At 40.8% G+C, this 23,955-nt stretch overlaps 1 protein-coding gene across 4 annotated transcripts in view; it reads right to left on the reverse strand.

The window, feature by feature from the left end:
• Positions 1 to 5,926, reverse strand: part of COL14A1 (collagen type XIV alpha 1 chain) — a 184,237-nt gene extending 178,311 nt beyond the window's left edge. For 3 of the 4 annotated variants that reach the window (XM_031439558.2, XM_031439557.2, XM_031439559.2), the window contains exon 1: positions 4,518 to 4,754. The gene's annotated coding sequence lies outside the window, so the exon portion shown is untranslated. Of the gene's footprint in view, positions 1 to 4,517; positions 4,755 to 5,905 lie in introns of those variants that run through there. The other variant, XM_064476868.1, reaches the window with a different exon arrangement.
• Positions 5,927 to 23,955: the final 18,029 nt, after the last annotated feature.

Genomic DNA, 23,955 nt, shown 5'->3' on the forward strand with positions numbered 1-23,955 from the left:
TGACTGCAAATCAGCCTCAGAAATGAAGCTGCTCAGTCTTAAACTACGTTGCTGTATGTCCTGCACAATAGAAAGCAGAGCCATCCCAAAATTATGGTGAACTGGAGTGACAGCCCTTTCACTCAGGAATGTTCCATCACCTGGCTTTTTTTTTTTTTTTTTTTTTAGGACTAACATAGCTTCTTGGTCAAAGAAATGAGAGTTGGTGGGAGGGTATAGCTCAGTGCCCCTTCCTAAAATCAGAGTTGTTTTTAACTCAACTCTCGTATGTATAAGCAGCATAAAGGGTAGCTACACATCTCAGCATAGACATCTCATCCTTTAGGAAGACTTCCTGATCTTCCAAGTCTGGGCTAGATGCCCCTCCTGGGATTCCTACAATAGTTATTTTTGTGTTTTTATTCTAAACCTGTAGTAGAACATCTTTTTTTTTTTTTTTTTAATATAATTCAGTGTGCTCCTCTTTGCAAAAGCAGGCAGAAAGCCATCCAGGAACAGACTTAATCCAATAGAAGATTCCCTGAACACCTCTAGTCATAGACACATAACATTTGGATAAATTCAAGCAAAGCCTGGCCTCCTTTTAAATCAATTTTCCTAAACAACTCGGGTTATTTCTGGGATGAAAATCACCAAACACTACTCCCTAAAATTAAAAGTTAGGAACATTTGCCAGGTGAGCTGCAACAAAGGCCCACTGGCAAAAAAGTTCATCAAGAGCATTGAGGTTAAAAAAAACACCTTGAAGAAATGGGGAGTCTAGACTGTAAGCCTTGACCTAAATAGAGAGTTCTCAGAATTTCCCGTAGTCTTTCTAGTCACAGTCCCGGCAAAAAAAACCAAAAAACAAAAAACAAAACAAAACAAAAAAACACACAGAGAAAAGAGGAAAAGTGAGAAAAAGAAAAAAAAAGTGGAAAGAAGGAAAAAGAAGCAGGAGACAAGAGAAACCATTTTTGTCTTCCAGGCTCTGTACTAGATCATTTTAGGCCTTAAAACAACACAATGGGGGAGTGGGAGGGGGAAGGGAGGGGACTGGGTAGAGCTCAGTGGTAAAGTGCCTGTGTAGCATGCATGAGGTCCCGGGTTCAATCCCCAGTGCCTCTGTTAGAAAAAAATAAAGTAAAAAGAAAAAACCAACACTATGGAGTGGCGATTGTTAACCCTGTTTTCTAGAACGAGAAAATCGAAGCTCTGGGAGGTTCTGGGAGGTTAAGGAACATGGACACGGACAAGGCACAGAACGAGCAGGTTTCGATTGCACCCATGTTTCTCTGCCTTCTGTCCTCTGTGCCAGCTACCAGATTTGCTGGCCTCTGTGATGACATCATCCACTTCTGGCCACACACCCCTCACCCCGCCCTCACCAAAGAAGGTGATGAAGAAAGTGGCCAATGGGGCCTGGGTTCCTCTCTCATACAGACTTTTCTTAATCCTGTGTCTGTCACTTGCTGGCTTTGTGAACCCAAGCAAAGTGTTTTTTATCCCTGAAGCTCAGTGATCTTATCTCTAAAAGAAGGATATTTACTTCCACAAGGAACTGGGAGACTCAAACATGCTTCTGAAAGAGAAAAGGGCAGGCACCCAATTGGTAGACTTGAAGCATATATCAGCATGTCCACCACAAGCATACCCGTCCCCCGACCAGAACAGGATGAGGCTTGGTCTCCACAAGGCTTATTCTATATAGAAGAGTAACCGGAGCCAGGCCACATTTTATTCAATTATAGAAGAAACAAGAGGAGATTGTTTTCCGACATCCAGCACTATTGGCAAATCTGTCAAGGAGGAAGTCTGTTTCTGGCCCTTTCCCTTAAACTTTCTCTTCTCCCCTCTCCTACCCCATTGGTTCCTCTGTTTTCCTGGGGTCATTTACCATTTGTTCTCCAAGAACTGTCATAATCCCAGATAATTGTTAAGCTCAGTGTTGCTCAAACAACACCACCTCAGCTCACAGCAATTCAGGAAGGCCCCCATCCTTTAAAGGAATCTTGGGCTACACTGGACGGGCCAGGAAAACAGCAGTCATCTGGTTGAGTTTGAATAAAAATGACAGCAAATGTGATTGTAGAGTCATATAACTGCAAAGACTGTCAGCTTAAAGCAGGCATAAGATCTTTGTGCTTTACTAGGTGACACTAGGAAGCATTTAAGAGCCAAAGGAAGAACACCCCAGCTCCTCCTCAAATCATACCAGCTCGTTCGGCCAATTCTTTAAGGCCAGCCCTGGCTGATTCCAAACACCGAGACACACACGGAAGGCCCGGCGAGCTCTCTGTAATCAACAGCTGGACCGTTAGCAGCAGCAGGATAAACGCCAAAGGACTCCTCCCATCAATCCTGAAGTCTGGGACCTGCCCAAAACTGCTCCAGGAATTCTGACGGGTTCCAAGGAGTCGTATCCAGGGAATTACTGAGAGGCCTCACCAGTGTGGTTCTTATTCTTTCGAAGGGACCCCCAGGAGGTCAGGGATGCAGTGGAGGTTCAGGTCTATCCTGGCTCAGGGCTCCCCAGGCACAAGGAGGAGATGCCCAGTGCTTAGAAAGAGTGTCCTGTACACAGTGGATAAACCTTGAAAACATTTTGCTAGGTGAAAGAAGCCCGTCACAAAGGACCACACACACACTGTGTGCTTCCATTTATATGCAACGTCAGCAGAAAGTAGACTAGTGGTTGCCAAGGGTGTTGAGAAACGCTTGGGAAGAAATGAGGAGGTGCTGCTAAAAGGTGGAGAATTTGGGGAGTCGGGGAGTGATAAAAATGTTCTAAAATTGATTGTGGTGATGGTTGTACAACTCCATGAATAGACTAAAAACCACTGAATTGCACACATGTGTGGTATATGAATTCTATTCCAATAAAGCTCTCAAAAAAAATACTTTTCTGAAGTCTACTTTATAGTAACCACTCCCATGGGACCAAGTTCAAAGGAAATCCATTTAAGTTATTCTTTTGAAACAACCAGAAATCCAAGTGCTATCCATGCATTCATTCATTCACTCATTTTAAATTTACCAGTGAGTGCTCTGCCTGCAGAACTCAACCACCTTGTCAGAAACAGAACACCCCTTCTCACAGCATCCAGCTCAAACCTGTTTGATTTTAGCAGGGCCTCTTTATCACCTGCTGCAACCAGGAAGTGCCCCCCTTGGCCCTTTGTGGATGAGGAGCCCCAGGGCCTTTAACAGGGGAGTTGCAGGAAAACTTTTTCATTTCTGTTCCCCACAGAGCCCCCAAAGTCTCATCTCCATATTTCTTTGTTTCTGCCCCCTCCCACCTCCTTCTGCAAAATTTCCATAAGAGTTTCCAAAACTTCCAGAGGGAATGAGGCTCTGAGCTGCAGCTCCAGAAGCACTTTTCACGGCTGGGGTTGGGATGGGGGTGGAATCCAGGCTCCTATGAGAGCTGCACGCAAACTTCATTTGAACACTTGCCCTCGAGACAAGCCCAAAGCCTAAGCAGAACAAACGACTGCCGGTCAAACCTGAGCTTGGCACGGGCGACAGTGAGCTTCCCACAGAGGACCCAAGAACCCAGCTCCAAAATCGGAGTGCCCGTGGTCCCGGACTTGCAGGCAGCATTCAGACTCTTGCTTAGGATTAAGGCCACTCTAGTGGCCCAACGCCGGCTCCTCCTTGCTGGGCCCTAACCCTGTCTTGCCGGTGACCCCTGCACGCTAAAACGAAGCTCCACAGGACGCATCTCCGCCAAGGCACTGCAGACTAGAGGGCTTGAAGCAGCGAGCAGTCCAGAGAGATAAAAGAGAAGGAGTGGTGAGAGGTAGAAAACTCAGGGCGAGAAGACCCTCACACCACAGCCTGGTAGTGCATCTTAAAGCCGCGACCACCTGGGTCCAGACACCAAAGCGCGCGAAGCATCTGGGTTTCCCCGCGCAGAGACGGGGAAGAACTACTACTGCCAACATCCTGCGTCGATAGCGCTCCGTTTGTTTGCACCTCTTTGCGTCTAACGCCTGGTCCCCAGCGCTAATCGCCCACGGGGGTCCTGGGTGTGCTTTCCCCCCATGATCTCCAGCGAGCCTCCCAAGCGACCCCCAAAACAATCTAAAAACTGTACTTTCTGTTTATATACAGCCCTCCAAAACAATTTCTAAGCCCCTTTCTCACCAGAATGGTCGCCTTTACTAAGCACCTTCTACTTGGAAATGATGGAGTCGCCACTGTCTTAAAGCCAAACTCGCTTCTTTCCGCGGTGCGCTCACAGTACGCAAGTACCGGAGGTAAAGCTCCCGAGAGCAACACAAGGCATCTTCACTGCCTCTGCATTCGCACCACACAGCGCCTCCAACCGCCCTGCGCACTGATCCCCTTTGAGAAGGGATCCGAGTTCACCGTCTCATCCCACCTCAAAGGTGTCCGGGCCATATTGGGCGCGCGCGAAGAGAAGGTACATGGAATTGCGTCTGCAGGTGGCTCGACCTCTCCACTTTCCCTTCCTCAAGAACACACTTTTCAAAGCCAACTCGAAGGAAGAGCATAGAAAGATTGGAACTGACCTGTGCAGGGCAAGGTTCCAGCCCAGGTAGGGAACCTCTCGGTGTCTAGGGAAGATCCAGTTTCCTCGCTAGTTGGCTCTTGGCGAGGCACCGCTGACACGCGCTTCCCGCCCTGGTGCTCTTGTAACTAGCCTCTCTCCCTCTCCCTCTTCCCTACTCTCTCCGGCTCCCACTCCCAGCCGCCCGAGCTGCCTCCTCCTCCCCAGCACTTCCCTCCTGCTGGGCGCCCGGGATCAGATAAGGGGAAAGGAAGGCCCGCGGGCAGCCAATTATAAAGCAGAGGGTGGCCGCGGGGGGCGGGGGTTGGGGAGGTGGGAGGCAGGCCTAAATTCCTAACGCCCCCAATTTTCTCTCCTCCTCTTTCCCCGCCTCCCGGGTCCCACGAGGGATGCTCCGAGAAGCCTGCCCAGCGCCGCACACGCGCCCGCCCAGACCTGGCGGCCGCCCCTGGTGCACGCGGCAGCCTCGTGTAGCTTGCCGGACAAGAGCTGCTTTTGCCCCTCCACCGACCCAGACTAGTGTGGGGCTGGCCGCTGAACCAGGCCCTGGGGGTGCTTTGCGAGGTCTGGAGCCCTCCTGTACGCTAGCGCTGTGTGCCCACTTCCCTGTTCCCAAAAACCAGCCTCGTGGAGGACCCTGGGCTCGGGCACCCACAAAGAAGGTAACTGCCTCCCCTTCTCTCCCTTCCTTTTCCCAGACAGGGGCTATAAACCGCCAAAACAGCGATGCTCAAATTTTAATGTGCAGGAGAATCACCTAGGGGTGTTGAGCGAGATTTTTCTTTTTTTGTAGGTTTAAAAGGACGAATGTCGTCTGTGTCCTGTGGTCGGACTTCCTAAACTGCATGGGTTCACTCACAGAGATCCTATTTCTCTGGTCTGGCTGAGGCCAGGGACTCTGCATTTATCAAACACCCTGGCTGTTCTGTCACTGCAGGCCACCCTCCAAGAGGCTCTACTTGAGATGTGAAGCCCACAAGGCACGCCAGGACTTCCCGCCAGGCCTCCAAGGACTCGGCCCTGCGCCGTCATCCGCAGGGCCCCCTTGGAAAGACATCATTACTCATTTTTTCAAACTGTGAGAACAACCTCCCCCCACCCCCCGCGGCAGCTTTACAATCCAGCTTGTTGTGTGCGCATAAAAGTTCAGAAGGGAGGTATAAAAACAGACTATCAAGAAGCCGCTTTTGTGAGAAAATACTCTCGCCTTGGAAAACTGAAAAGAGATTATTTCACCACAGTTAAAGGCTGGTAATGGAGAGTAGAGAAAGGGTAAGCAGTACTCTTAAAAGGTCCCCGAACCTGCTTCCATCACGCCCAGCTGAGAATACAGTAAGGGGGGCCGTGACACCCCTCCCCCTCTCAAGGGGGTCCTTCGGATATTCTAACCTTCCCAAGCCACCTCCTCTGCTTTCCTCGATTTTCCTGGTGTTTGCATCGCCTTGTCCATGCCTTTAACTTCCCTGCTGGCCTTGCGGCTGGAGTGCAAAGGGCCCGCTCCAGCCCCAACCGCTGCCCAGCGTGCGTCAGCCCCTTTCCAAACTGACCTCAGGTCTGCCACGGGGCGGGGCCCGAGCTGGGCGCCGCTCTGCCTCTGCGCTTCACTGAACACAGTTCTCTGGGGCCGCGCAGCCGGCGCAGCCTATTAGGAGACAGGGTCCAAATCCGAGAGCTCAGTTCGCGCACTGCAAGGATGCGACCGCCACCTGGTGGTGGCGCCAGGGGTTCGGGATAGGGCGGGAATTGGAAAGACACCCATCCATCCTAGATTGTCACGCAGAGACCAGAATTCCTGAACTTCAATATTTACTCCTGGAGACAGCTACGTTGGTTAGATCTCCTTTCCTCTGACCCCTCAAGGAAGTGCACACTGCCTTCATACTCTGTCCCCCTTTGCACTAATGAAATCTACTCTTATGTCCTTCATTTTTACCAAGATGCAGAAGGCTCGCCTAACATTAATTTTACTCTTAGTTCCCTCAGGGGAGGTAGTGGGATGTTAGCAAAGTTTTAGGCAAAAGGCGAGAAAAAGTACTTATGGTGGAATTATAGGTAGTTGGGAATGAGGACTTCACGGATGATTTTAAAATGTGAAATATATGTGCAAAAATCCATACACAGAAAATAGAGAAGCAGAATCTTTGTTCCATAAAAATCTTATATGATAATGTATATTGATTTTGTAATGATATAAAATGTTACTTTTAAAAATTCTAACTCATCCTTCTTTCACCTTTTGACTTTTTGACTTCTTGCATTTATTTCACTTTCAAAGTAGGTATATTTCAATTAATGTGGAATCAGAATGGCTGATTTTAATGAGTTTTGCATTTAGTTGCAGTTGTGGGTGAATTTCCAGTCCTTTCATGGGAGTGTTTATTCAACATTCATCTTAAGGTCAGCCCTTGGAGTCTGGCAGATTCAAACTGAATCATAGAAACAAGACCAGAAGACCCCACTAATGGTCTCCTCCCTCAATCTAAAAATAAAAAACAACCACCAAAAAAGGTATCTCTGAAAGAACATGTGAATAGCTGGGGCCCTTTCAAAGATATCCAAAAAATTCCATCTTCCCACAGTAATTGATTCCAGAACTTAACAGTTCTTCCTAGAATCTCATCCTGAGTTTGTGACATGACTGTGATCCTATTTTTCTGGAAGGACTCCATGCACACCCTGTTGCCCCTTCCCTTCAGTGCCCTAAAAACCTGCAGGAAGACTTTGAACTCAAACTTGAATTGAAGGGACTTTGCCCCTTGCTTGTCTCACTTTGGTGAAGTAATTTTGCCTCTCTGAGTGTAATTCCTTGTGTATAGAAGGTGGTAATTAATTGTATCTCAGGGGGTGGTCATGCAGATTAAATGACAGATGTCTTTAGGGACTTAATCCATACTAAGTAATAAATGGCAGCTATACCACCCAAACTAGGACCGTCTTCCTTCTGCCTGTTGCATAAGGCTATTTTCTCTTCAGCAGCCACTACAGATAATTCTCCTTGTGATGTTTCTCAACAGAAGCACTTTGACACTTCGGATAGGTCTGCATACCAGTTGGCAAATAGATGCCTCCCTACAACCCTGAGTGGGCTCTCCACCATCCCCTTCCTAGGATCACTACCCCAGCTTTCCCTTTGATCCAACAACTGAAGAGGTAGCCCTTGTGCTGTGGTCTGAATGCTTGTGTCTCCCCCAAAGCCATATGAAGGTGGGGACTTTGGGAGTTGCTTAAGTCATGAGAGTGGAACACTTACCGTGAATGGGATTAGTGCTCTTGCGTTGAGAGCTCCCTAGCCCCTTCCGCCATATGAGGATACGATGAGAAGTCTGAGACCTGGAAGACAGCCTTCCTTCCACCCTCCCTGGCACCCTCAGCTTGGACTTCCAGCCTCCAGGACTGTGAGAAATACGTTTCTGTCATTTATCAGCTACCCGGTCTATTGAATTTTGTTACAGTTGCTCAAATGGAATGGATTAAGACACCGTACATTGGCTGAGGGTCTCTAGGTCCCTGTGTGGCTACCGGCACCCTTTCCCATTGGGTTGTGCCTGTGCTATTTGCTGTTTAATTGTTTGAATATCAGCCCTGCTCAGTGCTTTACAGTATCTTTGGCTTCTGTCCTCTCTGAAGCTTTTGTCTCAGTTCTATGAGCTACCCTATTTTTTGCCAAATCTGATTTCTTTTTCTGCTAACCAAAGAACCTTGAGCCAATCTTTATTTTACCAGACCTGAAGCAGAGACAGAGGACGTGTGAGAGCTTGTCAAACTTATCCGGAGGTCTAATAGCAAAGTCAACACTAGAGTTCAAATGTCTTAACTCCCAGGCGAGAGCTTTCCCATTAGAGTGGGCTGACCTCTTTCCAAACAATACTAGAGATCTATGCTTGTATAGGCTTTTCACCTCGCAAAGGGCATTCACGTACATCATTCTGTTTTAATACATCAGCTCTGCAAGGTAAGAATCATTATGGAGGTTAGAATCGTGTTGTCTTACTCTGTCCTTTGTAGTGCCGTAATCCTCCCTTCTCACAATCACCTTTGGCGTTCTTGAACCAGTGATTAAGGCATTCCTCATCTTCTCGGCTCCATGGCCCAGATCAAAGTCAGGACTTTAAAAACAGCCAAGTTTCTCATGTGTGACAGCAACCTGTCAGTGGATGCGTGTTGCATAAAAGGGTCTATTCATAGCATAATAGCGCTGGAGCAGGCCTAAGAGACCATATGTATGCTAACCTCTTCACTTTGCAAGTGAAGCAACTGAGGTCTAATGAATTAAATCCCTAGAAAGAATCAGATATTACCAGATTCAGTATCACCTAACAATAATCCAAGACCCTTTCCAATAATAATACCATAAGAAGAAGAAGATTTGTTGAGATTCTTTTGGATACCAAATATTTTGGGAAAGTTCACATGGACACTTTAAATTTTTGAATGTTATTTTTTTTAAAATAATTCATATATGTAATTTAAAATTTCAAATAATACTAAAAGCTTATTTTTAAAAATATTGTCTTGCTCACGAGAAATAATCACTTTTGACTCTTCTGGCAGTTTTTTATGACATTTTGAAGTATCTAGTTTCTCAATATAATGCAAATACTGGTGTGTGTTTAATAATCAATTTTAATGATTTAGATGTTTCCTATTATGGTAGAAAAAGATGTAGCTCCTTCAGGCTGCCATCCCCTACTTCTCTTCTTATAGCTTCCCGATGTGATTAGATTACAATTTATGGTTAACTCCATATTCAGTGTTTCCATTCATTTGCTAGACAAATCTTCATATAAAAGCATTATGATATATTGTGATCATTTTCCCTTCTACTTTTAGTTTTGTTCTGAAGTTAATAACTGTCTTGCTTTTTCATTTACTTTATTTGCTTTTTGCTAATTTTTCCAACTGTTTTCAATAACATCTCAGTACAATGTGCCATAAGTCAGTGGTACCAGGTAAAAAATCTGTTTAAACATTCTTTCTTCTCCAGGCAGGTTTCCCTTTAGACCTGCTGCTCAGTTGTCATTCCGGCCTTTGTTTTCTACGACACTTGAGATTCCCTCTGCCTTCCCCTAGGATTGGCTTCCCTAGTGCCTGGGTCTCATACCTTCCTCTTTCTTACAATTTTTCCCTTGTTTGGGTTGACACCTTCTCCAGGAGTTTCCTCTGATTAAAAAGATGGTTCAGCAGCCGCAGGCATGGTGATGCCAGCTCCCAAAAGCTTGTCTCTGAGTCATGCTTCTTCAATCTGCATGGCTGCCCTTCAGTTCTGAATTATGATTATCCACACCACAATGACTGTTCCAGGAGTTCTCTCTGTTTCTCTTCTCAGCTGGCTATCCTGTTTTCAATTTTGCGCATCTTCTTATATTGAATTTTACTTTCTTTGTTTTTTTTTTTTTTTTGGTTGAATTTCTTTCCTCCACTTTTATTACAATATAACTGACATACAAGTACTATAGAAGTTGAAGGCATATGACATAATGACTTGACTTACACACGTCATGAAATACCATCGCAGTAAGTTTAGTGAACACCCATCATCTCAGAGAGATACAATATTCCCTCATTTTGAAGAAGGACATCCTCTAGCAGTATCCTAAGCCTGGGCATTGGGAGGTGGAGATATATTTTTGAGACCTTGTATGTCTTTACACACAAATCTCATTTTTAGTCAGACTGTGCATAGAATTCTAGCTTAGAAATCATTTCCTTCAACATTTTGAAGATATTGCTCCCTAATTTCTTGCTTCCAGCATTGCTGTTGTGGCAAAGCTGCCATCCTGCTTTCCGGTCAGCTCCATCCCAGGCAGAACTTGCCTTTCCCCTCTTTGAGCTCTAACAGTAATTATTGTCTATTTTTGCAAAAAGAAAAATCATATATTACTTTAAGAGAGCTCTTTGATTGGTATCAATTTCTGGTTGATATTGAATATATTTCTTTCCTGCCTTCCCAGGTAGAATGCATGCTTCCTGGGAGACAATGAAATAGTGGTTAGAGCATGGATTCTGGCACAGAGTTCTGTCACCACTACTAACCATGGACAAATTACTGAACCTCTTTGTTCCTGCTTCCTAATTTGTAAAATGGGAATGATAAGAGTACTTGCCTCGTGGGCCTGTTGTGAGAATTGAATGAATGAATTCATCCAATCTAATTAATCCATTAAAGCCCTTAGATGAGTATCAGGAATCCAGTAGGTTCTCACAGTTAGCTGACATTAACTCTGCCAGATACTACCTTGTACCCTCCACTCTTTTTATTTCATCCTTTGTATGAGGTCTTAATATATATGTGTGCATTTAAAATTTACTCATATGAATCATGACCAAGTGGGGTTCATCCCAGGGACACAAGGGTGGTTCAACATATGCAAATCAATCAATGTAGTACAACACATCAACAAGAGAAAGACAAAAACCACATGATCATCTCAATAGATGCAGAAAAAGCATTTGATAAAATTCAACGCCCATCTATGATAAAAACTCTCACCAAAGTGGGTTTAGGGGGAACGTATCTCAACATAATAAAAGCTATATGTGACAAACCTACAGCCAGCATAGTACTCAATGGTGAAAAACTCAAAAGCTTCCCACTACAATCTGGGACAAGACAAGGATGCCCACTATCACCACTCCTATTCAACATAGTCCTGGAAGTCCTAGCCACAGCAATCAGACAAGACAGAGAAATAAAAGGGATCCAAATTGGAAAAGAAGAGGTAAAAGTGTCACTATATGCCGACGACATGTTACTATATATTGAAAGCCCTAAAAGGTCCACACAAAAGCTACTAGAGCTGATTGAAGAATTCAGCAAGGTAGCAGGTTACAAGATTAACATTCAAAAATCAGTGGCATTTCTTTACACTAATGATGAATCAACAGAAAAAGAAAGTAAAGAAACAATCCCCTTTAAAATAGCACCCAAAGTAATAAAATATCTGGGAATAAATCTAACCAAGGAGGTGAAAGAATTATACACAGAAAACTATAAACCATTAATGAAGGAAATTAAAGAAGACTTTGAAAAATGGAAAGATAAGCCATGCTCTTGGATTGGAAGAATCAATATTGTTAAAATGGTCACACTGCCCAAGGAAATCTGCAGATTTAATGCAATCCCTATCAAATTACCCAGGACATATTTCACAGAACTAGAACAAATCATAATAAAATTTATATGGAACCATCAAAGACCTAGAATTGCCAAAGCATTACTGAAGAGAAAGAAAGAGGCTGGAGGAATAACTCTCCCAGACTTCAGACAATACTATAGAGCTACAGTCATCAAGACAGCATGGTATTGGTACAAAAACAGACATATGGACCAATGGAACAGAATAGAGAGCCCAGAAATGAACCCACAAACTTTTGGTCAACTAATCTTCGACAAAGGAGGCAAGAATATACAATGGAATAAAGACAGTCTCTTCAGCAAATGGTGTTGGGAAAACTGGACAGCAGCATGTTAAACAATGAAGCTAGAACACTCCCTTACACCATACACAAAAATCAACTCAAAATGGATCAAAGACTTAAACATAAGACAAGATACAATAAACCTCCTAGAGGAAAATATAGGCAAAGCATTATCTGACATACATCTCAAAAATTTTCTTCTAGAAGAAATAAAAGCAAGAATAAGCAAATGGGACCTAATGAAACTTATAAGCTTCTGCACAGCAAAGGAAACCAGAAGTAAAACAAAAAGACAACCTACAGAATGGGAAAAAATTTTTGCAAATGAAACCGACAAAGGCTTGCTCTCCAGAATATATAAGCAGCCCATACTTTTCAATAAGAAGAAAATAAACAACCCAATCCAAAAATGGGCAGAAGACCTAAACAAGCAATTCTCCAAGGAAGATGTACAAATGATCAATAGACACATGGAAAAATGCTCAATAGCACTAATTATCAGAGAAATGCAAATCAAAACTACAATGAGGTATCACCTCACACCAGTCAGAATGGCCATCATTCAAAAATCCACAAATGACAAATGCTGGAGAGGCTGTAGAGAAAAGGGAAGCCTCCTACACTGCTGGTGGGAACGCAGTTTGGTGCAGCCACTGTGGAAAATAGTATGGAGATTCCTCAAAAGACTAGGAATAGACTTACCATATGACCCAGGAATCCTGCTCCTGGGCTTTTATCCAGAAGGAACCCTACTTCAGGATGACTCCTGCACCCCAATGTTCATAGCTGCACTATTTACAATAGCCAAGGCATGGAAACAGCCTTAATGTCCATCAACAGATGACTGGATAAAGAAGTGGTATATTTATACAATGGAATACTACTCAGCCATAAAAACCGACAACATAACGCCATTTACAGCAACATGGATGCTCCTGGAGAATGTCATTCTAAGTGAAGTAAGCCAGAAAGAGAAAGAAAAATACCATATGAGATCGCTCATATGTGGAACCTAAAACAAACAAACAAGCAAAGCATAAATACAGAACAGAAATAGACTCATAGACATAGAATACAGACTTGTGGTTGCCAAGGGGGTGGGGGGTGGGAAGAGATAGACTGGGATTTCAAAACTGTAGAATAGATAAACAAGATTATACTGTATAGCACAGGGAAATATATACAAGATCTTATGGTAGCTCACAGAGAAAGGAATGTGACAATGAATATATATATGTTCATGTATAATTGAAAAACTGTGCTCTACACTGGAATTTGACACAACATTGTAAAATGATTATAAATCAATAAAAAATGTTTAAAAAAAAACAGCAAATAAAATAAAATTTACTCGTATCAAATGATATAGATAAAATAGACCAGAAATAAACTATATAAGTATATGCACAAAATACTTGCAAAAAAAGTGTGCCCTAAGTGTTCAGAAAATAATGACGAAAAGATATGGTTTTTTGGCTAATTTGTAATATGTACTTTTTTCTTGTCTCAATCAAAAGTGCACATCAATGAGCAGTGTGGGTGCATGACTCCGGTAGAATTTTAGTAGCTTTAATATTTGCACTTCTAGGAGCACTGGTTAATACCGCTCTGCAAAGTCTATAGTCTTATTCTCTATTGCTGTACTGAATTCTTTTTCCTGAGTGTTGGTTTGCCATATGTCAAGGAGCAATACCATTATGAAGCCTATCAGTGGGGATAATCAGCTGCCTAGTGCCTTGATTGTAGCAGGGATTCGACAAAGGCTTGTCAATTTAAATTCATTTCAGCAGGAATCAGAAAGTAGGAGAGTCCCAACTGGTGGCAAAAGTCTTTCTGCTTTGCTTCTTCCTGAGTAAAACTGTTCATTACAAGGCTTCTTCAGAGAAGCAGATGTGCTAATATCAACTCCCACATAGGGTCTTACTCAGAATAGGGGCTGGGTAGGTGTTTGCTCCACTGAAGTGAATGAAATTAGTCAGTTATGCATCCTCAGTTCCCATGTGGCTGTCATCAGTTTTAAGTCATCCACCTAAATCCACATGTGGTGCACATGCTGGCGGTCTGATGGAAGTGACAGAAGCCTCAAGAGCCATCCGTTTATTTACATATTCATTCAATCAGCAAATGCTTATTGAAGCAGGAACTTCTTGGAACTTACTCATGGAGGAGGAGAGATGGAAAACACATAAACTGGTAAATATGCAGCACAATGTCATTGCTAAGTGCTGGAAAGGAGACTTGGACAAAGGGGTGGAAGAGGACAAACTGCTTTTTTAAAGAGGGAGCCCAGGGATGAGTCCCAGGAGAGGACATTCGAGCAGACTGAATGAGGGCGGGGAGCCATCGGTGGAACTCACCCGAGGAAGGGCAGAGAGGACCAAACATGCAAAGTCCCTGAGGACAGAGGATCCGCAAGAGGCATAAGAGGAGTGAACAAGATGGGCACAGTGGAGGGATGAGACCAGAGAGGTACCTGGGTCCAGACACCTTGAAGCCTTCAGGCAAAGCCTTTGGATTTTACTCTGCATGGGAAGGGGAGTTCTAAACCCGGGAGGGGTCCGGTCAGATTTCACTACCAGAAGAATCACTCAGACTTCCAAGATTTCTCTTTCTCACTTGCTTCCTTCATCTGAAAATCTTGTTTTTGAGAGTGAGGAGCAGAAGAATTATTTTTATGGGATGGCCATTCTTCTTTGAAAGTGTCCCGAAATAAACTATCACGCGCGATCTTCACCACAAAATTATGGTGTTAGAAACAGTGCCCAGTATCGTCCATTTAGAAAAACAAATGGAGGCAGGAAGATAGTAAATAAGAAAAAGATTTCTTGTAGGTCATGGCAGATTCCCAAGAAGAACTGCCTCTTTCAGGATAGGATTCAACTGACTGTGTAATCAATTCGCTTGATTTCCCAAACACCACACAAAACACTTCCATTTAGAAACCCAGAGGATGGCCCAGGAATATAAAAGTTTAGATATATTCCCTGCCTAGAGGAGGTATCTACACAGGACCCCACCTTAAACTGGGGGAGAAATCCTGAGAAACCTTCAGCTCACTCCAAACCTCCTGTGATCTTGCCAAGTCTGATCTGTCAACACTTGTGATAATGAAGTAATTTATGATGACCTGTAATGACAGAATTGAACATGATTTCAAAAATATTTTCTTACCACACAGGACAAAAATGCATTTTCATCTAAGAGGTTTCAAATCAATGATCAAAATAAACATATCCATCTCATCTTTGAAATAAGTAGATTTGCTGCTGGTATGCAAATTATATTCATTTGTAACACTGTAAGAGCTTTTGGTAATTGTTTTTTTAGTACTTAAACCTAACCACATGGAGAGGAAGTAAAAATTCTGTTGGTGAGGGTGTGAAATTCTGATAAACTTGAAATACATCGCAGAAGAGTGTTCCTATAAAATTTGAGAATGTATTTTATACATTTGAGTGTCACAGTTTAAATGACAGTTGGTCACCCCCAAGTCTGTGGGGCCATCTGATAGAAAACAGTTGACTTGGATGGCCTTACACAATCTTTCTTTTTTGCTCTAATTTTATGATGCATGCAAGTGGAATCTTCCTGGAGTCTCAAGTGTTTTCCCAAACTCTGTCATGATCTTGCAGCCGCCACTTTTATACACAGTTGGTCTTGTCGGAGGGGCATCTTCCTGCACATTTGCCCGGAAACAGGTCTATCAGAGTGTCCCTGGAGCTCGTGGTCTGCTGATTTCCATACTTAATTTCTGTCTATACACTTTCCTAAGCAATTCTAGAAAGACCCATTAACAAGATAGACTCTGAAAGAATTGAAAGCTGTAAGATTCTTCATCTGGAATTAGTTAAATGAAGTAGTGGAGAAAAAATAATACATCATTCCAGCCATGGAACACTCATACAAAATGATAGAATCATCCACTGGAAAGTATCTCTTTTATTTTCTGCTTCTAAGTCATTTCAACTCCTCAAACTCCCTCAAACTTTTGGAGGATTCCAATGAAGGAGAACCACCCTCCCTTATCTGCTTTCATTCCTACAAACCAAATAGCTTTATAGAAAATAGAGGCCTATACCCTATTGATTTTACCCATAGACCAAAAACATATGTGTGTGTGTGTAATGTGTGTGGTGAGATACAGAAAGAGAGAGACACAGGGAGAGAAAGAGACATTAAATCAAAGCTGATAAACTGTAAAAGATATTCAAATGGCTTTTAAAAGAAAACTAACCCCATTCCTGCTTAGTTCTGAAATGTTTCCATTCAGATTTATATAATTTTTAAGTAGTTTTTAAAAATATTTTAGCCAAATAATTCATGTTCGTTATGAAAAATTATAAAAGGAGAAATAAAAGAAAAAAGAATCACCCCATATTCAACGTCCTTGAAACAGCCACTGTTAATAGCCACTATTGTTTAAAACTAGTTCCTCTGTGCACAGGGAGTTCTGTGAATATTTTCTGATGAGCTCATACTTTTTACAATTTATATCTTTTTCTTCACTGACCATTAAGCTGCCATGTTTCCATGTTTATAAATAGATATCTATATGCTAATTTTAATTAATTTTAAATGTATTGAATGTTTTTAAAAATCACCATAAACCTCCAAGTCTGGTAGAGGTGGGACAGCCTAGGTATTCTTAACAACTTTTCCATTAAAAAGCCAAAAAGCTCTATAACTTATTTAAATAAAAGCTATTCAAATACATTGTTAAACCAGTAAGAATTTTTTTTTTAAATCCTTAGAAGGCAAAAATTAATAAAAGGCAGGAATCCAGAAGAGAGTAACCACAGAAGCATGCTGTGTCCTGTGGTATCTGCCAGATCCTGGAGACTGGTCTGTTTGGACAGCCTCTCAAGCCCAAGGGTAGGGCCGCCCAAGAGGGAATTCCTCTAGGAGACCCCCACATACAGCTGGGAACCCCGGGGGCCATACCATCAGTGAGAGGGAGATCCAGAAATAAACCTGCTCTCAGAAGCAGACTGTGAAGAGCAGTTTTGCTTTATTTTTTTCATCTCGGAACTGGGTGAATAGTGGGGAGAGAAATTGTCTGAGAAATTATGGCTCTAAGACAGCCCTCATCCAGGTTCATGGCTTGAATTCATACTATCTGTGTGAAGTTGAAAGACTCAAGGCTAAGGATTATTTTGAACAGGTCACATGTTGATATTGTCCGTAAACATCTAGCAGAAGCAAACTGGGTCCCTTCTGGAAGAACTCTCTAAATGCAGGCCTCAAATAATTTCAGGTAGAGTTCCAAGGAATATAAATACATGGTCCAAAAAAAAAAAAAAATCACAAAACACATAAGAAATAAGAGAGCATGAGCAACAGCCAGCAGAAATAAAACAGAGATGACAGAGTGAGATCCACAAAGACTTGAGATAGTGAAACATACACGCTGTTATTTTAAAATGCTTAAAAAACAAAAGATATAATTAAGAATATGAGTAAGAATAAGAGGTTATAAAAATAGTTGAGCAGATTTGGAAGAAAAAAGGAGCTTTGAGGAAAGAAAAAACTAATATTAAAAAAATTAAAAACTCAATGGATCTAGAGAATTAACACTAAAATAAATACAATTTTAAAAATCAGAAAGATAGCAAGGTATAAAATTAACATATAAAATTAATATCCTTTATTTCACAAAATAATGGAAGAGTGAATCCCATTTATAACAGCCAAAAAAAAAAAAAAAAGATAAAATACTTAGAATAAACAACATGAAATTTGCAAAATCTACATGAGGAAATGCCAAAACACTCCTGGAAGAAATATGAACTTAACCAAATGGACAGGCATGCTTGTTCTTGGGTAAAATGAGTCAACATCATAAAAATGTCAGATTTTTATAAGTTAATTTACTAAGTGTTTCATAAAGCCTCTATAAAAATACCAAAAAACCTTTTTTCTTAAAATGAGATAAGTTAATACTAAAAGTCACATGAAAAATAAACATGCAAGAATAGCCGGAGAAACACCAAAAAAAAGAGCCGTTAGAGGGCAGGGAGAGGCAGAAATCTCCATTAGAGTCAAATATATCAGAAAGCCGTTGCAAGTGCAAGAGCATGGGACTAGCTCACAAATTCACACGTGGATCAGTGGAAAAGACTAAACAGTACAAACATATATGGAAATGTAATGTGTGATAAAGTTGACATCTCCAATCTCTGGACCAAAAGTAGACCAAAATAACTGGAAAGCCATTTAGAAAGAGATAAACTATATCCCCAACTCACACTGTACAAAACTAAAAAAACAACAATAACAACAAATAGATATAAACCCTAATTATAAAAATGGAGCCATATAAGTGCTAGAAGAAAACAGGTATGTTCCTTTTAAACCTGTAAGGAAAGACTTTTGAAATACGTCTGAAACTTCAGGTGCAATAAAAGAAAAGATTCATAAATTCAACTGGATAAAAAAAAAAGCTTTGCATGGCACAAAACTCTATAAGCAAAGTCAAAAGGCAAATTACAAAGTGGAAGAAAAATATTTGTGGCATGTTTTGTCAATAAAGAACTAATATCACAAATGTGTAAAGAACTCTTTTTTTTAAAGTTCTTTTTAAAATGTAATTTAATTTTTAATTGAAATGTGGTTGATTTATAATGTGTTAATTTCTGGCATACAACAAGGTGATATAGGTAACACATACATATATGTATATGTATATATACATATTATTTTCCAGAATATATATATATATATATATATATATATATATATATATATATATATATATATATTATTTTCCAGGTATGTATACATACATATACATACCCATTAACCTTAGTTCACAGTATTTATATCTAAGATGTATCAAGATTGTTTCCTGAGCTCATTTTAATTCTATAACATATGTATAGAAATATTTGCATTTGGGGGTGTAGAGGAGAAAATTTTTTTTCTGCTATCTATTAGTTCCTTCAGCTGGGGCCCTAACAAAAGCCAGATTAACAAGAGAAAAATAGAAGTTTACTAACATGTGCATTGTACACACATATGGGAGCACCCAGTGATGAGAAACTCAAAGAGGTGGTTAGAACTTGGGCTTATAGAGCATCTTAACAAAAGAACAATACATTTTTGGAGAAGTGACCAAACAAAGGAAAAAAGATTTTGAGATTCTAGGGGTGGCAAACTGTGGGAAGACAAATATATGGGCAACTTACGGTAGATAAAAGGTAGTTTTAGCAAGTTTTGTTATGTAGATTCCTCTGGTTCCATCTCAAAAGCTCCTAAGCGACAAGAGTTGTCTCTGGTGATTAACTTCTGCTCTTTAGGCAAGAGAGGAGTGGGGAGATACCTTTATAAATTTATATTCTGCTTGTAAGCAAATAAGGAGGGCAGAAAATTTTTCTTGTATCTACTTCTTCTTGTTTGCCTTCAGTTCAAAATAATCTTTATACCAAAGGGGCATAGCTGGGGATGGCAGATTCTGCTAAACTTTGGGGAAATGACGAGACACTTTCATCAAATAATTTCCCAGCAAAAGGGGATATTATAGACTCCAGCAGAACAACAACAGCAGTGCTGTGAACCTTGGCATACAACCAGTTTGCGTACAGAGGGAAGAGGAAGGCTAGGAACGTGTATGAAAACTGGTTCTGAGAGACAGGACCTTCAAAAGGTGTGTACTGTTTGACTCAGGAAATATAGTAATTATCTGTAGCAATTATTTTCTATTGTTTGTAGCAATTTTTCTAAGAAAGGAATGATCCCAGCTATACGTTGAAATGGCAAAGAAAATTGTAACAGCAAAACAACTTGTGTCTTATTTGCATAAAGTCTGGAAGAGTATATACCAAGAATGTAAACAACAGCTTTTTGCTTGGGGAGTTATTCTCATAAGTGATTCAGCAAATCTTATGATAAAGGACAGGCCAAAGAGCTGATGAGCACACACTAAGCTACAGAGCACTGAGCAGAGAGAGGCTTTTAATGAAAAAGGGAAAGTCTTGCACATGGAACTGTAATGATGAGGACACTACAGGGGAACCAGAGGTGGGGCCAGGGCTTCACCACCATGGAGGGGTGTCTACTGAGGCTGCACATGGGCCCAGGAGCAGCTCCGTTCTGCAGGGACTGCCAGCCGTACTCGGCTGCTCCTTGAAACACAATTGCAACTGTATTCTGCATCACTGGAAACTGCAATAGAATATTAAATCTGTTGGTCTACTGAAAAAATAGGTGACGAGGTAATATAAACTTCCCTCTTTTAACTTCTCTCTATTGCTAATGTTCTCTATAATTATTATGCCTTTCTTTTATAATTTTTACACAGGTTATTTTTTATTTTTTAAAAATTTGTGGGTGGGTCTTTTCTGCGTTTGAAAGCATTTTTAAACGCCCTCTGCTCCAGGAGTAGAAGTTAAAATTCCAAGAAAGAGGAATCTAGTTGTAAGTGTGAGTGTTGGGGAAACATTAAGAAGTTGAGTTTCCAGAAATAGACTCATGGACATAGAAAACAAACTGTGGTTATCAAGAGGGAAAGCAGGGAGGGATAGATTAGGAGTTTGGGATTACCAGATACACACTACTGTATGAAAAATAGATAAACAACAAGGACCTACCATATAGCACAGGGAACTATATTCAATTTCTTGTAATGAGTCATATTGAAAAAGAAACTGACAATATATATGTATATATGTATGTGTATAACTGAATCACTTCGCTGTATACCTGAAATTAACATTGTAAATTGACTACACTTAAATAAAAAATAAGAATTAAAAAAAGTTTTAAATAACATAACATAAAAAAGAAAGAAATGGGGGGCAGGGTATAGCTCAAGTGGTAGAGCACATGCTTGGCATGCATGAGATCCTGGGTTCAATCCCCAGTACCTCCTCTACAAATAAATAAACCTAATTACCTTCCCAACTCCAAAAAAAAAAACCAAAAAAAAACCCCACAAAGTAAGTACTCAATAAAGATTACCTTTATTAAAAAAAGAAAAGAAAAAAACTGAGTTTCCTTCACATCCTCAAACTATCTATTTTGATATTAAGCCAGGTCTTCTCCAGCCCATGCATTGGCCGTGAAATGATTCCTGCTGTGTCATGCAGACACCTGCAAAAGGCAGAGTGAATCTATGCTTGGGCGGTGAGCCTGGAAGAATGGAGGGTACTTGCCAAAAGGGAGTTCAAATTCCTTCAGAGTTTAAATGTTTTCCATTTCACCAGGACTGGATGACCTCCTGGTCTTCTCCTGCCCAAGAATCTCCCTAAAGCTTAGGTGCTTTGTCAGAGCTCAGGAATGAATCTTCTGGAAAGAAATGATTCTGAGAGTAAAAGTTTTCCATACCAAAGATACGTCAGAGTCCGAGTCCAGTATTAACCCCAGTCCCTCAACAACCTTAAGTTTCTCCCAGGTGTGGAGAGAGTGAGGAAGATGCCGTGATGGGTGATGTGTGAGAACCAGGTGCAAATGTCCATGGGGTCCAGTCCATCATACGTACATAGACACATGTTTGGAGCAGACCCTCCAGGAAGTACATTTCAGTGATGTTCTGTAAGCATTAAGAGACATGAGCTTCCTTGTGAAAAGAATATTCAGAAGTCTCTAAATTTTTTCCACAAGACTGTCCCACTGGAGAGCAGCAAGTGTGCAAGCTGATTAGACTTAAATTCTTACAAAAATTACAGTTGGGAAAATATTTGAACCTACATGTCTTTGACTCCAAAAACATGTTTTGTTTCATTTTTTTAACCATGTGATACTATCACCAAATATATCAGTGTTTTTAAAATCTTTTCCACCACATTTAAAAAAAATACAGCATGATTCCTTATACACACATACATTCTAACATACGTCTACAAAGGAAAGCTTCATAAAACAATATGCAATTTTACTGTGTATAAATAGATCATTTCTAGTCTATCCTATTTCTTCTTTAAGACTTCTCTTCTTCTTTTTTTTTGACCTACTCATGTATTTCACAACCCAATAATGGATCAAAACCTATCTACATTATTTATATAACCTCCTTTAAGCACTTTTTTCCCCCTGAAATTATCTGTTAAATGTTCATGGGTTTATTTTCCACACAAAATTATCTATTTCTCAGCACTACACCATCACCACAAAAAGACAGAGTTTGTTCTGTGTTTGTCCACATTTTTAATAAGCTCCTCATTCAGACAAAATCCTCTCAACCTTTTGTGATTAAGTATTCTCTTTAATTGCTTGTGAAGAATGCTAATTGCATGAATATTATAGGCATTGCATGTCCAAGTCATTAATATTTGTGGAGCTGTGGGGAAGCAAGTTCTCCAAATAACCCTGTTAAAAGTGAGTCAGAATTACAGCGTGTTCTTAAAATAAATTATCCCACTTACTTTGTGATCTTAAAGAAGTTATCTAACTGCTCTGAGTGATGAGTTCCCTCATCTGCAAGATAATGACATTTTATTGAATTATTGGGAGGTTTGTATAAAATAACACAGAGAAAGGGCTTGGCTCAGTGCCAGGCACAACATAGATTCATTTTGAGACATGAGCTATTATTATTATTTAAATAAATCCCTTGTGTTAGACTAGGTCCTCTTGGAAACAGAGCCTGAAGCAAGCATTAAGATCCTAACATATTTGGGGGTGAAAACCCAGGATAATGTAAATAGAGGAATAGAGAGGGTAAGGCAAGGAAAGAAACAGAGCAACACAAGAGGATGTGTTCTGGACTGACTACTTATTCCACTACATGTTGCAAAAAGACACAGCAATTTGGTTTGCACGCAGGACTTCTCTAGAAGGATTGCAAGGAGGAACTGCATCTTTGAATAGTCTATGGGAAAGAGAATGGTAGGGGAATTTTATTTTCTCTTGGCCATGTTTCATCCTGGAGAAGCTAAGTCCTTTGTACTTCCTGGTTGTAGCATCTAACCCCTTGGCAGCTACTGAGGAAGCCAGATTCCACAAACTGTTTTGTGTTGCTTCATTCTAGTCTTACAATGGGGGGGGGCGGGGGCTAAGCGGGTGCAGTTGTGATCATCGAGAACAGTATCTAAGAAGGCATGAGAGAGGCTCAGTGTACCTTACCGATTTTAATTTCCTGGTTTTGGTAATTATTGCTTGTTTGTTTGTTCTTTTGTATTGAGCTGTATGAGCTGTTTGTATATTTTGGAAATTAAGCCCTTGTTGGTTGCATCATTTGCAAATATCTTCTCTCATTCCATAGGTTGTCTTTTCATTTTATTTATGATTTCTTTTGCTATGCAAAAGCTTATAAGTTTGATTAGGTCCCATGTGTTTATTTTTGCTTTTTATTTCTTTTCCTTTGGGAGACCGTTCTAAGAAAGCATTGCTATGATTTATGTCAGAGAATGTTTTGCCTATGTTCTCTTCTGGGAGTTTTATGATGTCATGTCTTGTATGCAAGTCTTTAAGCTATTTTGAGTTTATTTTTGTGTATGGTGTCTTAATGTATTAAAAAAGTTTTTTATTCTTATCTTTTATTGAAGTGTGGTCACTTTACAATGTTTCAGGTGTACAGCAAAGTGATTCAGTTATTGTTCCCTATGCTATACAGTAGGTCCTGTTGTTTATCTATTTTATATATAGTAATGTATATCTGTTAATGTATGTTTATATATGTAATGTGTAAAATGTGATATCACCCAGCGCATCCAACGCAGATCAAGATATAGAGTGTTTCCCTCACCTTCACTTCATGAATCTATAGTATTAGCAGTCAAGACAATGGTTACCTTTGGAATGAGTGGAGCAGTGATCATGAAGGGGACCTAGGGAGCCTTCTGGGACTCTGGTAATGGCCCACTTCCTGACTCAGGTGTTGGTTAGAGAGTTGGGGTCATTTTTTGATAATTTACTGAGCTGTACACTTACGGCTTATGCATTTTATGTATGTATGAAATACTTCTATTAAAACATTCATTTTAAAAATATGATTCATTCTGAATCTGACTGAGGGAACTGACTGACTGCACAATGGAAATCATTTTAAAGTCCTGAAGTGCCCCGAGGTGCTGAAATTTGTGTTT

This window comes from Camelus dromedarius, chromosome 20 (assembly GCF_036321535.1).
Source record: "Camelus dromedarius isolate mCamDro1 chromosome 20, mCamDro1.pat, whole genome shotgun sequence".
NCBI lineage: Eukaryota > Metazoa > Chordata > Mammalia > Artiodactyla > Camelidae > Camelus > Camelus dromedarius.